The sequence below is a fragment of the Aquarana catesbeiana genome, linkage group LG01 (genome assembly GCF_042186555.1).
Source record: "Aquarana catesbeiana isolate 2022-GZ linkage group LG01, ASM4218655v1, whole genome shotgun sequence".
Lineage (NCBI taxonomy): Eukaryota > Metazoa > Chordata > Amphibia > Anura > Ranidae > Aquarana > Aquarana catesbeiana.
Genome location: NC_133324.1, coordinates 68,613,619 through 68,632,829, shown reverse-complemented (window position 1 = coordinate 68,632,829; position 19,211 = coordinate 68,613,619). Strand labels below are relative to the sequence as shown.

Genomic DNA, 19,211 nt, shown 5'->3' with positions numbered 1-19,211 from the left:
AGCTGGGCCAATACCTTTTAAGTTTTTTCCAAAGTGGGACTTATCGGTGGTATTACAGGGTTTGATGAAAAAACCCTTTGAACATCCGGAGGAAGCGACAATCAAATTTTGGTCGCTCAAATTAGCACTATTAGTGGCGGTTACATCTATCTATCATTGTACCATTTTTTCTCTTTTTCCGGATCGGGTAGTGCTAAGAACTGACCCAGGTTTTCTACCAAAGGTTTCATCAGTATTTCATAGGTCTCAGGAAATAGTTCTCCCAACCTTTTGCCCTACACCATCCGGCACTAAGGAAAGATCTTTTCATAGCCTGGATGTAAGAAGATGTATACTCTAGGTCACAAGAGAATTCAGATCAAATTCTTTGTTTATATTGTTCACAGGCCCGCATAAAGGGTACAGTGCTTCTAAGAACACCATAGAAAGATGGTTGCGAATGGCCATCAATGGAGCCTACAAAGCTTCAGGGGTAGATCCTCCCGCAGGGGTAGTGGCCCATTTGACCCGGGCAGTAGCAACGTCCTGGGCAGAACAAGCAAGGGCTTCACCGGGATGAATCTGCAAGGAGGCTACGTGGACAAGTTTTTCCACCTTTACCCGCCACTACAGGTTGGACTTGCTCTAAGCATCAGGGCAATCATTTGGTGGTCCCACCCTAGAAAAAGTACTCTCTTATCATCTCCAGGTGCTGTCCTGAAAGACGAGGTAAGAAAACCTTAGTTAGACTTACCGGTAACTGTATTTCTACGTGTCTTTCAGGACAGCACCGATGACCCGCCCTAGTTGTGTTATAAAATGTTGTGTTATTGCTATGTTCTGCTTATCTAATTTCAGCATGGCTGGAGGTACTCTATAAACAACTGAGGCCATGGTGGAAATGATTGGTCTTTAAAGAAACTGACTGCAGTGTTTCCTAGGAAAATGGGTGGAGCTGCGCTCTCTCCAGGTGCTGTCCTGAGGACTCGTAGAAATACAGTTACTGATAAGTGTAACTAAGGTTTTTGCCAATTCTTCTTTGCAAAATAGCTCAAGCTCTGTCAGATTGGATGGAAAGTGTCTGTAAACAGCAATTTTCAAGTCTTGTCACAGAGTCTTAATTGGATTTAGGTCTGAACTTTGACTTGGCCATTCTAACACATGAAAATGCTTTGATCTAAATCATTCCATTATAGCTCTGGCTGTATGTTTAGGGTCGTTGTCCTGCTAGAAGGCGAACCTCTGCCCCAGTCTCAAGTCTTTTGCAGACTCTAACAGGTTTTCTTCTAAGATTGCCCTGTATTTGGCTCCATCCATCTTCCCATCAACTCTGACCAGCTTCCCTGTCCCTGCTGAAGAAAAGCATCCCCACAACATGATGTTGCCACCACCATGTTTCACAGTGGGGATGGTGTGTTCAGGGTGATGTGCAGTGTTAGTTTTCCACCACACATAGCGTTTTGCTTTTAGGCCAAAAAGTTAAATTTCTGTCTCATCTGTCCAGAGCACCTTCTTCCACATGTTTGCTGTGTCCCTCACATGGCTTCTCGCAAACTGCAAATGGGACATCTTATGGCTTTCTTTCAACAATGGCTTTCTTCTTGCCATTCTTCCATAAGGATCTCTGTGGATCTCTGCAGCTCCTCCAGAGTTACCATGGGCCTCTTGGCTGCTTCTCTGATTAATGCTCTCCTTGTCTGGCCTGTCAGTTTAGGTGGACGGCCATGTCTTGGTAGGTTTGCAGTTGTGCCATACTCTTTCCATTTTCAGGTGATGGTTTGAACAGTGCTCCGTGAGATGTTCAAAGCTTGCGATATTTTTTTTATAACCTAACCCTGCTTTAAACGTCCCCATAACTTTATCCCTGACCTGTCTGGTGTGTTCCTTGGCCTTCATTAAGCTGTTTGTTCACTAAGGTTCTCTAACAAACCTCTGAGGGCTTCACGGAACAGCTGTATTTATACTGAGATAAAATTATGCACAGGTGCAAACTATTTACTAATTAGGTGACTTCTGAAGGCAATTGGTTCCACTAGATTTTAGTTAGGGGCATCGGAGTAAAGGGGGCTGAATACAAATACACGCCACACTTTTCAGATATTTATTTGTAAAAAAAATATAAAAAACATTTATCATTTTCCTTCCACTTCACAATTATGTGCCACTAAAAGCCCAATAAAATACATTTGCTTTTTTATTGAAACATGACAAAATGTGGAACATTTCAAGGGGTATGAATAATTTTTCAAGGCACTGTAGTGCTGTCTCATAGGCAAGTTGGGAATTTTATGTTCAATGAAAATCATGCGACCAGCGCAGGAAATAGCCTAATAATAACTGTTTTTTTTTTTACCCCATTTACACAGAACAAATGTACGCACACTGGGCGAACTGCTATACAATTTTTTTTAACATAAGTATAACCCTAGGTAAAATAATTTCATGCCCTTAGCATAGGAATATATTCATTTTGGAGCACTTTTCCATGTTCGACAATCTTCGTGAGTTCCCCTCAATCGTCTGCATTTAAAAAGCAGAAAAGTAAGTGGAAAAGAAAGAGCATAGTAAGCTTCTAGTGAGTGTCAATGACTGATAGGCAGCCCACTGTTTTGTGTCTGATGTCTATCTATGACCTCTATGGGTTCACAGGCCAGTTGTATTGACTGATAAGGGTCTGGAGCGGTGGGGGTCTACAAGAATAGATTTACAATGCAGCATTTGGGAGGACTGAAACTCATTCTTCTGAAGAAGAAAAAAAGAAGTAAAAAAAAAAAAAATACATAACCCAATTTTTTTGTAAAATATAACAGATAATATTATATCAAGTAAAAGTAAACATGTTACGCTTTAAAATTGCGCATGCCCATGCAACGGTGACAATGTAAATTTTACTATCCATAGGTGACACTTTAAAAGCCTTCACATGTTACTACTTTACACTTACAGAGGAGGTCTGGTGCTAGAAAATTACTGCCCATGATCTGACATTCACGGCGATACCTCACATGTGTGAGACGATCACTGTTTGCGCGCGGAACCGATGTTCACGTTCCCCCTTGCCTGCTAGCACCGCCGCCAATAGGCATGTGACAGGTACTCTTTATGGAGGGATCTGGGGTTTATAAGACCCCAAATCCCTTCTCTGCCTTTGAAAGCATTCAAAACACCAATATGGCACAGGTGACATCCAGGTAAACCGGAAGTAAAGTCATCGCTTCTGGGTTACCAGACCCGACCAAAGCTGATCCTAGCTTTGTATGGGTCTCCGACTAGGCAAATGTGCCGGCTAGTAGCTCAGGTCTCCTGGTGGGATGGAAGAGCCCAAGAGAGCCTCGGAAAGTGCTTGTAATAGCAATCGAGCAGCTAGATAGGAAGAAAAATGCTGACTATGCCCCCCAAGAACATCATCCCTACAGTCAAGCACAGAGATGGCAACATCGTGCTTTGGGGCCGTTTCTCTGCTAAAAGGTACAGGCTGACTTTGCCGCATTGAGGGGCCAATGGATGGAGCCATGTGTTGTAAAATCTTGGATGAGAACCTTCTTCCCTTAGCCAGAACACTGAAGATGGGTCGTGGATGGGTCTTCCAGCATGACAATGACCCAAAACATACCGCCAAGGCAACAAAGGAGTGGCTCAAGAAGAAGCACATTAAGGTCATGGAGTGGCCTAGTCAGTCTCTAGACCTTAATCCTATAGAAAATTTATGGAGGGAGCTGAAACTTCAAGTTGCCAAGAGACAGCCAAGAAATCTTAAGGATTTAGAGAAGATCTGTAAAGAAGAGTGAATCAAAATCCCTCCTGAGATGTGTGCAAACCTGGTAACCAACTACAAGAAACATCTTGCCTCTGTGCTTGCCAACATGGATTTCTCCACCAAGTACTAAGTCATGTTTTGCTTGGAGATCAAATACTTATTTTACTCGCTGAACTGCAAATCAATGTATAAGATATGTGTAGCGTTCCCCCTGTAGGTGCTGCTGAGTTGGTTATAGCAATTTGCCAATCACTCTGCTTCCTATCTCTCATCACCAAGTACATGACACCAAACAGTCATTATTGAAGCTTTATTGCTCTTTATTCGTGAGGATAGCCTGGGGGGTTATTCATAGGTAGATATGAGATGCTCCACCAGATCCCACTTTGTGAGGGTATCATCCATAGCCGTAGCTTTTGTTACTGGACTTTCCCTTGCGTAGCACTCCCAAGTTGAACAAAAGGCATCACTCTGAATAATTCCCTCTGCTTGACTGATAGAATTCCTTTGAGGCATTAATTCTCTAAGGTCTAAGGCTTACACTGCCTTCTTCATGACCCGACAGTCTTTGGAAGTTTCTATTCTTATGGCTTATACTGTGTTCTGTAGCCTCACCACATGTCACTTCTCTCACTCCTGCACTTGCTTCTTTGGATTTCACTGACCTGTTCTCCACAATCGACAGTCTGTTTTTCTGGTCACAGAAAGTCTATCCGCCAGTCTACTCCTTTCGCTTGACTCCTACTTCCTCCTCGCTCGACCGGCACATCCCCCAAATGGGAATGCCTGGCACGTTCCCCAGCCTTACATGCTGGCTCCTCGGCACTCCAGGCGTCCATCCCTGGACCTCCTTTGAGAGCATTACTCAAGACTCTCCTCCTTCAGGGCCCCTCAGGCCCTTGGCCTCTTGGAACTCTAGGCCTCGGTCTCCCTGGAATCTCTCTCCTGACCTCCTTCTCTTCCTCTGCCCCAGGCCCTCCCCTTTTCTGGAGCATGTGACCCCCCTTATATGAGAGACCTCCTCTCGACCAAACCAATTAATGATTGGTCAGAACTCTCACATGAGTTTCTTGCCACTCAGATCTCAGCCCATCCTCTCCTTTTCCAGAACAATTCACCGTCAGGCAGAGGAGGTATCTCTGAGCCTAAGTGTAGGTGGCCACACCCCCCCACTACTCTGACACTCCCACTCCTGAATCAAAACAACCAGGCCTAGAAAAGGACCCCAGGCCTAATTAAATTTACCTGCAACTAGATCCTGCACTACCAAACTTCACTATAGCACCTACCCTAAATTAGAGGGCGCTACACCTGTATCATGTTTTTTTCTGGATTTTCGGTTGCTATTCTGTCCCTATTATTTAAAATGCACCTATGACAAAAAAGTATAGACCCTTCATTTCTTTGTAAGTGGGCAAACCTACAAAATCTGCAGGGGATCAAATCATTATTTTCCCCACTGTATACACTATGTTGGATCGCACAAAAAGGGGAATTGTATGGGGCAGTTTATTCTGAAAACTCAAGCCATTTTCAGGGACAAAAATTAATGGGGACAGACTGAAAATTCAGACTGTACTCTCGCTGGAGACAAAGATAATGCAGAATTTTGTAGATTACAGCGCCTTGCAAAAATATTCATACCCCTTGACATTTTCCACATTTTGTCATGTTACAACCAAAAACGTAAATGTATTTTATTGGAATTTTATGTGATAGACCAACACAAAGTGGCACATAATTGTGAAGTGGAAGGAAAATGATAAATGGTTTTCAATTTTTTATACAAATAAATATGTGAAAAGTGTGACGTGGAACAAATTGCATTCAGAAGTCACTTAATTAGTAAATAGAGTCCACCTGTGTGTAATTTAATCTCAGTATAAATTCAGCTGTTCTGTGAAGCCCTCAGAGGTTTTCTAGAGAACCTTAGTGAACAAACAGCATCATGAAGGCCAAGGAACACACCAGACAGGTCAGGGATACAGTTGTGGAGAAGTTTAAAGCAGGGTTAGGTTATAACAGAATATCCCAAGCTTTGAACATCTCATGGAGCTCTGTTCAATCCATCATTCGAAAATGTAAAGTGTATGGCATAACTGCAAATCTACCAAGACATGGCCGTCCACCTAAACTGACAGGCCGGGCAAGGAGAGCATTAATCAGAGAAACAGCCAAGAAGCCCATGGTAACTCTGGAGGAGCTGCCGAGATCCACAGCTCAGATGGGAAAATCTGTCCACAGGGCAACTATTAGTCGTGCTCTCCACAAATCTGCCCTTTATAGAAGAGTGGCAAGAAGAAAGCTATTATTGAAAGAAAGCCATAAGAATTCCCATTGGCAGTTTGTAAGAAGCCATGTGGGGGACACAGCAAACATGTGGTCAGATAAGACAAAAATTTAACTTTTTGACCTAAAAGAAAAACGCTATGTGTGGCAGAAAACTAACACTGCACACAAGCCTGAACACACCATCCCCACCGTGAAACATGGTGGTGGCAGCATCATGTTGTGGGGATGCTTTTCTTCAGCAGGGACAGGGAAGCTGTTCAGAGTTGATGGGAAGATGGATGGAGCCAAATACAGGACAATCTTAGAAGAAAACCTGTTAGAGTCTGAAAAAGACTTGAGACTTGGGCAGAGGTTCACCTTCCAGCAGGACAACGACCCTAAACATACAGCCAGAGCTGCAATGGAATGGTTTAGATCAAAGTATATTCATGTGTTAGAATGGCCCAGTCAAAGTCCAGACCTAAATCCAATTGAGAATCCGTGGCAAGACTTGAAAATTGCTGTTCACAGACGCTCTCCATCCAATCTGACAGAGCTTGAGCTATTTTGCAAAGAAAAATGGGCAAAAATATCACTCTCTAGATGTGCAAAGCTGGTAGAGACATCCCCAAAAAGACTTGTAGCTGTAATTGCAGTGAAAGGTTGTTCTGCAAAGTATTGACTCAGGGGGGGCTGAATACAAATGTACGCCACACTTTTCACATATTTATTTGTAAAAAAAAATTGAAAACCATTTATCATTTTCCTTTCACAATTATTTACCGCTTTGTGGTGGTCCATCACATAAAATCCCAATAAAATACATTTACATTTTTGGTTATAACATGACAAAATTTGGAAAATGTCAAGGGGTATGAATACTTTTTCAAGGCACTGTATTTGCTGTTGGTGAAAAAAAACACACCAATACAGCATAAAAATAAGTATGCCGTTCCAAAGATGTGACCAGTGTAAAGGTAGATATACACATGCACATGTGATCGATCTTGGCACGAGCAATCACAAAAAAAAAAAAGGATTTGTTATCTATTAAATCATTGAATGATGCAACACATATGATATTTATTGAAAGAATGGTCTATTTCCATACAATACAATGTTGGATCTTAACTTTTATACAAAAAACAAAAAAATGCAGCGCTGTGTGATACTGAACCTTACAAATGCATAAATAGTGGCATAAACAATGAAAATCAATATTGCTAAAAAATGTAACTATGAATATAAAAAAAAAATATTTTTTGTATAACAAGCAAGCTCACAGTGAAAAAAATGTAGTATTATTCCTTAATATCAAGTGTCCAAAAAAAAAAAAAAAAAAAAAAAAGAGATTTTTTCTCCCAATTTACATCAATCCACAGAGACAAAAGTGCAAATTGGGGTATTATTCCTTTTAAATGTCCAAAAGGTGACTCTAGTCATGACAATCCTGATCAGAAGAGGGTGACTTCACACACGTGCTCCCCTCCCCCCAGTGTGAACGCACACTTAAGTTTGGTCCACATAAGCAATTGAACCACTCCTGGGCTCTAAGTGAAACTGGCTCAGCAGGATCCCACAGGAAGATCCAGAGAAGTTGTCCTCAATTTAAAACCAGAAAGAGGCTGAATAGTGCATTATCACTAGTTTAAAAACTTATTTAGAAAACATAACATCAGGGTACTCACATATTTTAAGTGCTTCCAGCGCACCAAACTATAAAAGCATTCAGCATAGGTTTCCTCTCCAAGCGACTTCCAAACTTGTATGTGTCAGCAGCTTGCACAAACAAGCATGTATCTGAGCTCCTCCACCGTCCTGGCCCCTCCCCTACATGTGACGTCACAGGGCTAATCACGTGTCTTCCTCAGGGGGATACAAGCTGCTGACACATACAAGTTTGGAAGTAATTTGGAGAGGAATCCTATGCTTAACCGCTTGCCGACTGGCTCACGCCGATACACACGCCCCGCTGCGAGCTCCGTGAGTGTGACCGCTGGTCCCGCGGACTCGATGTCCGTGGGGATACCCGCAATCGTCTCACGGAGAGGAAGAACGGGGAAATGCTGATGTAAACAAGCATTTCCCGGTTCTGCCTAGTGACACTGATCACCGCTCCCTGTAATCGGTGATCAGTTTCGTGTCACAAATAGCCTATCCCCCCTCACAGTTAGAATCACTCCCTAGGACACACTTAACCCCTTCACTGCCCCCTAGTGGTTAACCCCTTCACTGCCAGTCACATTTACACAGTAGCAAAAAATAAAATGAGAAACGGCGCCAGAAAAAATATACAGAACAATATTGTGAAAAATTGGTGAAAACTAATAAAGCTTAAATAATGAAAAATTGGGCGCAAAACTATATATATATATATATATATATATATATATATATATATATATATATATATACACATAACATCACCCACAAAGTGTGTGTGTGTAGTATTTATAACAACACATATACCATGAAAATAATGCCAAAACAGTCCAACATACCGTATATACTCGAGTATAAGCCGACCCGAATATAAGCCGAGGCACATAATTTTACCACAAAAAAACTGGGAAAACTTATTGACTCGACTATAAGCCTAGGGTGAGAAATGCGCAGCTACTGTAAGTGGAAAAGAGGGACAACAATGCCCATTTGCAGCCTCACTGTGCCCATTTGCAGCCTCACTGTGCCCATTTGCATGCCTAACTGTGCCCATTTGCAGCCTCGCTGTGCCCATTTGCAGCCTCGCTGTGCCCATGTTCAGCCTCACTGTGCCCATTTGCAGCAATAGGTCCCCCGAACTTCAAACTCGGTAGTTAAGGGTTCCTAGATGCCCCCTAGCTGCAGCCAAAATTTGGGGTCTCTGGACCCAAAGGGTCCCGAAATGACATAGCTGCAGATGGACACAGTTGACCGACTTTGGGGCCCCGTATCTCGGGGCCACTTGGTGCTAGGAACCCCGAATTTGGTGTGCAAACCCAGTGAAACTAGCACTACAACATAAAGCATGGTTCCTAGCACTAAGTGACCCCGAGATACGGGGCCCCAAAGTCAGTTTGGAAAATATCAAGCACTTTTCTGCAGCAGAGAATGACGTTTTCTGAACCGACTTTGGGGCCCCGTATCTCAGGGCCACTTGGTGCTAGGAACCCCAGCTTTGTATATGTTGTAGTGCTAGTTCCACACAGGGTTTGCGCACCAAATTTGGGGTTCCTAGCACCAAGTGACCCTGAGATATGGGGCCCCAAAAATCGGTTCAGAAAATGTCATTCTCTGCTGCAGAAAAGTACTTGACTCGAGTATAAGCCGAGGGCTTATACTGCCGATGTGCTGAAAAACTCGGCTTCTACTCGAGTATATACGGTATATATGAATATGAATAAATCTATATATTGGTGTATTTCATCTGTGTATACTGTGTCTCCAACACCGTGCCTTTGTAAAGTGCAGTGTGCTTATTTCCTGTAAAACAGTGCTTCACCCGAAGTGACACATACATCTGCTCACCAGATATCTCTGGCCACAAAGTGACCACCAGGCATGAAGTATAGGGGAAACTTCCTCAGTTAAAACAGGGTCCTCCAAGGCAAATGCTACTCCAATCGATCGTTTTCAATATCGATAAAACTTCATTCAATAGATGGTGAATGGTAATCCTCAAAATCTTACACCTTAGAGTGCAACTCCAACACTTCTTATCCTTATATCTGTAAAGATTGGCTCCCCCATGAACGAGCCACAAAGAGGCAATCTAGTGTAATACTGTCTCTTATTTAAAAAGCACTTACATGCCTTGCACAGTACAACAGATAGCAGCTCAGCTGGGGAATGAGGCAGGGGCCGGTCCGTCACTAGGATCGTGAAGCAGGAAGCGCGGCGCGTGTCTCAGGTGGAAAGCTTTGGCATTATTTTCATGGTATATGTGTTGTTATAAATACAGGGGGTCCCCGAGTTACGAACCTGTTAGGGAGACGCATGCGCAGAACGGCAGAGATGTCGTTTTCCAATGTTTTCCGATGTTCTGTTAAGTAGCCGCGCATGCGCAGACGTCGTTTTCCGATTTTTTCGGGTGTTCGGTCAAGTAGTCGCGCATGCGCAGGCGTCGTTTTCCGATGTGCCCGCCGTCGAAAAGTGGCCGCGCATGTGCAGAACGTCACCTGCCTCCCGTTCGTAAGTAGGAGTTGTTCGCAAGTCGGAGGTTGGTAACTCGGGGGGACCCCCTGTACTACACTCACACTTTGTGGGTGATGTTATGTACATTTACTCAGTAATCAATGCATTTTTAATCGCACTGATCGCTGTATATATGTGAATGGTCCCAATATAGCACCAAAAGTGTCCGATCTGTCCGCCATAATGTCGCAGCCACGATAAAAAAAAAAAAAAAAAAAAAAAATCGCTGATCACCGCCATTTCTAGTAAAAAAAAAAAAAAATATATTATTAATAAAAATGCCATAAAACTATCCCCTATTTTTGTAGACGCTATAACTTTTGTGCAAACCAATCAATAAACGCTTATTGCGATTTATTTTTTTTACCAAAAATATGTAGAAGAATAAAAGGCCTAAACTGAGGAAAAAAAATGTTTTTTTTTTTATAGATTTTTTGGGGGATATTTATCATAGCAAAAAAGTAAAAAATAATGCGTTTTTTTCAAAATTGTCGCTTTTTTTTTGTTTATAAAAAATAAAAACCGCAGAGGTGATCAAATATCACCAAAAGAAAGCTCTATTTGTGGGGGAAAAAAGGACGTCAATTTTGTTTGGGAGCCACGTCGTACGACCGCGCAATTGTCAGTTAAAGCGACGCAGTGCCAAGTCGCAAAAAAGTTCTCTGGTCTTTTGCCAGCCAAATGGTCCGGGGCTGAAGCGGTTAATGCTTTTATAGTTTGGTGCGTTGGAAGCACCTAAAATATGTGAGTACCCTGATGTTATGTTTTTCTAAATACATTTTTAAACTAGTGATAATGCACTATCCAGCCTCTTTCTTGTTTTAAATTGAGGACAACTTCTCTGGATCTTCCTGTGGGATCCTGCTGAGCCAGTTTCACTTAGAGCCCAGGAGTGGTTCAACTGCTTACGTGGACCAAACGTAACCACTTAAAGACCAGCCTCGTTTTGAGATTTTGGTGTTTACATGTTTAAAACAGTTTTTTTTTTGCTAGAAAATTACTTAGAACCCCCAAACATTTTTTTTTTTTTCTAACACCATAGAGAATAAAATGGCGGTCGTTGCAATACATTTTTTCACACCGTATTTGCACAGTGGTCTTACAAGCGCACTGTTTTAAAAAAAAAATAAGACAACAGTAAAGTTAGCCCAATTTTTTTGTTATATTGTGAAAGATAATGTTACGCCAAGTAAATTGATACCCAACACGTCGCGCTTCAAAATTGCGCCTGCTCGTGGAATGGCGTCAAACTTTTACCCTCAAAAATCTCCATAGGCGACGTTTAAAAAATTCTACAGGTTGCATGTTTTGAGTTACAGAGGAGATCTAGGGCTAGAATTATTGCTCTCGCTCTATCGATCGCGGCGATACCTCACATGTGTGGTTTGAACACCGTTTTCATATGTGGGCGCTACTCACATATGGGTTCGCTTCTGCGCGCGAGCTCGTCGGGACGGGGCGTTTAAATTTTTTTTTTTCTTATTTATTTTACTTGATTTTATTTTTTTTTCAGCTGTTTTTAAAAAAAAAAAAAATTTGGGTCACTTTTATACCTATTACAAGGAATGTAAACATTCCTTGTAATAAAAGCATGACAGGTCCTCTTAAATATGAGATCTGGGGTCAAAAAGACCTCAGATCTCATATTTAGACCTAAATGCAATAATAAAAAAAAAAAATGTTGTCATTTGAAAAAATGTGCCTTTAAGACGTATGTGCGGAAGTGACGTTTTGACGTCGCTTCCACCCTGCAGTGTCATGGAGACAGGTGGGGGCCATCTTCCCCTCACTCGTCTCCATGCGCAGCAAGTGAGAGGATGCCATCGCCTCCGCCGCTTCCGACGGCTCCGGTAAGAGGCGGAGGGCGCCGGGATCGCGGCGGGAGGGGGGGGGCCTCTGCTGCCACCGATAAAAGTGATCTTGCGGCGAATATGCCACAGAGACCACTTTTATCTTGTAGCTGACCGTCTGCTGAACACGAGGATACAGGGATAAGAAAGCTCTATTTGTGGGGAAAAAAGGACGTCAATTTTGTTTGGGAGCCACGTCGCACGACGAATCATTTAATCAATCTGTATCATGATCAGTTGTCTGGCACACATGCAGATATTCGTTCGATCGACCACAAATGATCGACAAAAAATCAACCACAGCTGACTGATTTGCCAGGGTTTAAAATCAAATGGAGGGTTTGTGGTTTACAATTCTTTTATTTATTTCGTTTTTGTTTTTTTTTAATCGCATTGAATAATTGAATATTTAATGATGGCCATACACACGGAATGATTTTATATGCGATCATACTGTAGATCAATTTTACTGTCCAGGAGAAAAATACGACTGGAAGCAAGGGCAGGCACCAACGCACTAATTAAAATAGTTTTATACGATCGGATGATATACTCAAAATTGATTGAAAACAAGTTTGAAATAGCATATTCGACCCAGTCTAATCACATATGTTGTGCTGTAATCTACAAAAAAAAAAAAAAAAAAAACTTTATTAAAAAGATATCTATATAATAATAGATATGTACACTAGCACTTTTTTTGGTACAAATTAAGCAATAGGTATTTTAAACTGCGATTCTTAAATAGATATTTCTATGTACAAATAAACATTTTTATATGTTATATGTATGAATAAAAAACAAAATCTCGCTAGCATTTGTTGAATGCTGTGTATTTTTTTTTTTTTTAATCATATATCAAACCTCCTAACTCTGCAAATTAATACAATCGTTCAAACAACCAAAATCGAAAAAAAAGATCATTTGATGCAACATACACTTATTGCCATATATATATACACATATATATATATATATATATATATATATATATATATATATATATATATATACACACACACACACACACATACATACACATATATATATATATATATACATTTTTTTTTTTTTTTAAAGTATTATCTACTATCTTCTTTCCTACGATTCAATTTTCTAGCCAGACTGATCAGAGTAATTTCGATGAAGTTAATCGGTGTTGCTCAAAATCGATGATTGTCTTTTTGATAATTTGTAGATTTGATCATATTATCTGATTATTTTTTGATCATATCGTTATGTGTATGGCCCCCATAAAAATGTGAGTCCTTGGCACAGACTGCAAAGTAATATAATTGCAGTATGAATGGGATGCCAGCCATGAACAGACTCTTGGCATGGCACACTTGGCTCTCTGTTGAGCCCCAGTCTTGGGCAAGTCTTACCTTAGTGCCTGGGATCCTGCAGAGAAGCAGCAGCAGCGGTTGTCACCCTGACCACGTCTTCTGTACTATGCACAGGGACTGACTCTGTTGGTGACATAACATACCGGAGGAGAGCTGCCAGGAAGTGGAGGTGTTGATAGCTGCAGTTGTAAGCAGAACTGCTCTCTGAGAGGCAGGCATTATGTAAAATAACCTAATTCCCTATGGCAGCCATACACGCTTTGATAAATGAGCGATTCCTTTTCTGATCGATAGGAAGAAATGGATCTATAATTTAAAAATTCAGACCTATTTTTTAAAAATACATTATGTTATTTTTTTATTTTAAATTATATTTTTGTATGGTTTTTAATATTTTTATTTTTAATACATATAATTATTTTGAATATGTTTTTATTTTAAAATATATTTTTTAAATTTCTGATGTCTGTTATTATTTGGTATGGGAGTTGCATTGTACACTGGTGCTGGGAATTGTAGTGCTAAATGTTTATAATGTTCAATGTTTGTATGTATCTTTTTCTATGTTTAAAAACCTTTTAATAAAAAGAATTTACACTATAATATATATATATATATATATATATATATATATATATATATATATATATATATATATATATTTTTTTTTTTTTTTAATATATTTTTATTATTTTTCATTTTTAATAATTTATTTATAATAATTTATTATTTATTTTTACATTTTATTATTATTATATAGGATTTATATAGCGCCAACAGTTTGTGCAGCGCTTTACAACAACATGAGGGCAGACAGTACAGTTACAATACAATTCAATACCGGAGGAATCAGAGGGCCCTAATAATAATAATTATTGTTATACAGGATTTATATAGCGCCAGCAGTTTGCGCAGAGCTTTACAACAACATGAGGGCAGACAGTACAGTTACAATACAATTCAATACAGGAGAAATCAGAGGAAATATCATTTAAAAATATAACGAAAACAATTTCTGATCGTTCTCTTACTGATCGATAGGAAAAAAACAATCTATAATTTCAAATTTTAAATATATTTTTCAATACTTTTTTATTTGTAATATTTAATTTTTTTATATTTAAAAAAACATTTTTTAAATGTTTTTATTTTTTTTAATTTTTACTATATAAAATTATTTGTAATATTTAATAAAATTATTATTTATAATATATTTATATATTTTATTTGTAATATTTATTATTTTTAAATACATTTTTTAAATATTTGTATTATTTTTTTTTTTTTTTGTATATATCATTTTTATTTTTTTTATTTTTTTCAAAATTCAAAATATAAGCAAAAAATTGCATACACGTAATGAATGATAAATGAGCGATTCCTTTTATAATCAGTCTCTTCCTGATCTGTAGGAAAAATAGATCTATAGTCAACAAATCCTTTGATTGATATGCCACATGCGGGAAAGTGGATTTCAATTGATAGTCAACATAAGATCGTAACTTACAGTCATACGTTATCGATCACCCATTTTCACAAAGTAATCTCATAATCTGAGTGATCGAAATACGATTGTATTCACAAACAATGTATCTCAGTTGCGTTTTGCAGGACCAGTAAACAAATGCAGAGCAATTGTATTTGTACTTGTATATACTTCATACATTGAAGCATGGATACGTCCATTATCAAATCTTAATTTAACATTTAAATACACTATACTAACAAAAGTATTGGGACGCCTGCCTTTACACGCACATGAACTTTAATGGTATCCCAGTCTTAGTCCATAGGGTTCAATATTCAGTTGGCCCACCCTTTGCAGCTATAGCAGCTTCAACTCTTCTGGGAAGGCTGTCCACAAGGTTTAGGAGTGTGTCTATGGGAATGTTTGACCACTCTTCCAGAAGTGCATTTGTGAGGTCAGGCGCTGATGTTGGACGAGAAGGCCTGGCTCGCAGTCTCCGCTCTAATTCATCCCAAAGGTGTTCTATCGGGTTGAAGTCAGGACTCTGTGCAGGCCAGTCAAGTTCCTCCACCCCAAACTCACTTATCCATGTCTTTATGGACCTTTGTGCACTGTTGTGCAGTCATGTTGGAACAGGAAGGGGCCATCCCCAAACTGTCCCCGCTAAGCTGGGAGCATGAAATTGTCCAAAATGTCTTGGTATGTCTTGGTCAATTGGTTCTTAATATGCTATTTCAAACTTCATCTGAAGAGTTGAAGCTGTTATAGCTGCAAAGGGTGGGCCAACTCAATATTGAACCCTACAGACTAAGACTGGGATGCCATTAAAGTTCATGTGTGTGTAAAGGCAGGTGTCCCAATACTTTTGGTAATATAGTGTATCTTAATTTTAAAAAGGTAAAAATGATATAACCTATTTGTTTTTAAACTATGATTACTTTTTACATCTGAAGGACTTGTTTGATCTTGGTCCCACCCCTAAGATTTAGGTAGGAAATTGTCTGAGGTTTCCTAACTAGCATGGCATGAATGGCTGGAACTGAATGGGTTAAAACAGGGCCTTGGTCCATCCCTTTATCCCGTTCTGCCCTATCCGTCATGTGGTACCCTATGTCTGCCGCTTGGCATCCTGGTATCTGTGGGCAAACGGAGGGCCCTCTGGCGCATGCGCAGTGGCCTCCCTTCGTCCGCACTCGGTCGGTGACGTCAGACGCCGACCGAGTGGGGCGTATATAGGGCTGGTGTCTTGCCGAGAAAGCTCCCCCGGCGGAAAAGGACCCCCCTCTACTGCGTAGGCGCAGCGCTTGCGCAGTAGGAACAACAAGGGAGCCGCCGAAAAGAGCCGAAGCTGAACACCTGAGTCAGCTGTACACGGCGCCTGCGTACTACATTCTACCCTATGTCCACGTTAAAGCCCCACCATCCAAGTGGACACAGAGTTAGAATAATAATATGTCGAGCGCAGCGAGGCCGTGCCCGAAGCGTAGCGAGCGTAGCATAGTCTTCGCATGCAGGCGCCGTGTACAGCTTTGGCTCTTTTCGGCGGCTCCCTTGTTGTTCCTACTGCGCAATGAGGGGGGTTCCTTATCCGCCGAGGGGAACTTTCTCGGCAGAACACCGGCTTGTCCAGCTCTCCATCAGTTGGATGCCATCTCGATATTCCAGTTGATTTGAGTTAAACTTAGAAGGTTTCCCATAGCACTTCTTCTGTGCTTGCCACTTGTGGGATTGTGCTGTCTGACTGAATCTTTTTTTGCTTAGTTTATTACTAGTGTGCTGCATGGTTATTATTGTAAAATACATGATGTGGACCTCGGACTGAAAAGTTTGGAGACGCCGAAGTTAGAGGTTGGAAGAAAGGTTTACACTTTTACTAGTGAAATAATACGTTTTTGTAGAGATCTTTACTGTGTACCAGACCAGGTACATCTTCTAGAAGAGGGGCAGTTGAGGGACAGTAGAAGCTATGCATGATGACATCACAGCAGCATAGACACAATTGGGTCAATTTACTAAAATTGGAGAGTGCAAAATCTGGTGCAGCTCTGCATAGAAACCAATCGGCTTGCAGGATTTTTTTTGTTAGATCCCTAAAATTATCCAAATTAGGGGACAGCATGGAGGTGGATTAAAAGGGTGAAATTTTTTTCACCTGATGCAGAAATGACTTCAAAGCAATCCTGGGGGACCCCAGGCAAAAACAACATCAACCTGCGTTTCCCCACAAAATCCATACCAGACTCTTATCCAGACATGCTGCCTGGAAAGCCAGGAAAGGAAGGGGCAGCTAGCATGAGCCCCCTTCCCGAACTATGACCAGTCAAATAAGATAGATAGGGGTCTGGTATGGATTTTTAAGGGAGGTCCTACAGGAAAAAAATACATTGATGGGGATAAGGGCCTCATCCCCACATTCCGGGCCCAATGAAAGTGGGGGTTTGCAGGAGAAGGATAATGGAGTCCTCAAATATGCGAGGTGGGGGCTGTGCAAACTCTGTCTGTACCACTCCCTCTCCTCTGTGCAATGTCAGAAGGTCCGCGACTTCTGGTCATGAAGTCTGGTGAGCTGAAAAAGGATGGGAGCACCCCTTAAAGAATGCAAAGAGAAAATATTGTGAAAAATTGACTGTAGCAACTCAAGAGTTCTGACAAGATGATTTTATCCTCACAGCGATTTCTTATTGATAGCTAGACTTCTTTGTCCTATGCTAAAATTCTCAAACTACTAAGGAATTAAATGATGTGGGCTTACATGCTGGTATTTTGTCTAACCTTCTGTAGATGTCTTATAAAGCACAGACTATAGATAAACAGGGAATGCCAATATAATCATCTGCCTTTCCACTCCTATCACTGATGTGCCTGTACATGTCCATTACATTCTGCCCAGGATGATCATTTTTATTGCTAGAACTTCACGGCTTTTGCACAGTAACAAACATAACAGATCACCCCCACCAGCCCAGGACACCTGGGCTTAGATACCCTGGATGCCCCACAAGCCCCGGCTCTCCCTTTGGGCCAGTTGAGTCTGGCTTTTACATTCTCATAATAGTCTACAGCGGGAGTCCAAACCTTCTAAACAGAGGGGCCAGTTTACTGTCCTTCAAAATTTAGTGGGACTGGACTGTGGCCAGCAGGAGTAAAAAAATGTCCTGGTGTCAGTGGGAGTAAACAATTCCTCCTTCTTTGGTATTAGTTGCAGGAATAGTGTCCGATGATTGGTGTCAGCGGGAGGAATAGTGCCCCATCATTGGTGTCAGTGGGAGGAATATAACTCCATTAGAGGTCGACCGATATGGGTTTTTCTCTGGCCGATGCCGATATTTAGAAATCGCGGTGGCCGATGGCCGATATGTGATGCCGATTTTTTTGGGCCGATATATTAGGCCGTTTTGTTTTTTCTTTTTTTTCCCCTCATCTCATAAAATCTAACAGTTAGACCCCTTTCACACTGGGGCGTTTTTCAGGCGCTTTTGGGCTAAAAATAGCGCCTGTAAAACAGCTCCCCTGTAGTCTCAGTGTGATATCCCGAGTGCTTTCACACTGAGGCGATGAGCTGGCAGGATGTTTAAAAAAAGTCCTGCAAGCGGCATCTTTGGAGCGGTGTATACCACCACTCCTGCCCATTGGAAAAGAATGCGTACCGCTGCCAAAGCGCCTGCAAAGCGTTTCGGCAGCAGCGCTTCAGGGGCGCATTTAACCCCTTCCTCAGCCCCTAGCTGGGTTATAAGCGCCCCGCTAGCAGCCGAATAGCGCAGCTAAAACGACGGTAAAGCGCCGCTAAAACTAACATCGCTTTACCGTCAACGCATGCCCGCTCCAGTGTGAAAGCAGCCTTAAGTAATACAGAAAATTTTTTACATTTAAACATTTATTAAACAAAACAAACCTCCAATCAGTTTACTTGTATGTATAATTTAGATTAAAAAAAAAAAAATAACGATATCTTAAATATTACATACACAAAAACAGGTAATCAAAACTTTTGGACGAAAAAAAATGGGCTAACTTTACTGCTTATTTTTTTTTTTTCATTAGTGTATTTTTTTTTTTAAAAATTGCGTTTGAAAGACCGCTGCGCAAATACCGTGTGACATAAAATATTGCAACAACCGCTATTTTATTCCATAGGGTCTCTGCTAAAAAATATATATATATAATGTTTGGGGGTCCTAAGTGATTTTCTAGCAGAAAATACAGGATTTTTACTTGTAAGCAACAAATGTCAGAAAATATTTAGTCTTTAAATGGTTAAACTGAGAGCTTCTACACATGAGTTCAGCTCATTGATGAAAGAACCTGAAAAGATACAATGTATCTTCTTATCAGACTTGGCAGGCTGCCCAGGGAGGAGAGAATTCTCT

The 19,211-nt window shown here is 40.8% G+C and overlaps 1 protein-coding gene across 1 annotated transcript in view; it reads right to left on the bottom strand.

The window, feature by feature from the left end:
• Positions 1–13,561, bottom strand: part of STARD6 (StAR related lipid transfer domain containing 6) — a 99,281-nt gene extending 85,720 nt beyond the window's left edge. Inside the window, exon 1 of the mRNA XM_073629710.1 lies at positions 13,416–13,561. The gene's annotated coding sequence lies outside the window, so the exon portion shown is untranslated. The remainder of the gene's footprint in view (positions 1–13,415) is intronic.
• Between the last annotated feature and the right edge of the window lie 5,650 nt (positions 13,562–19,211).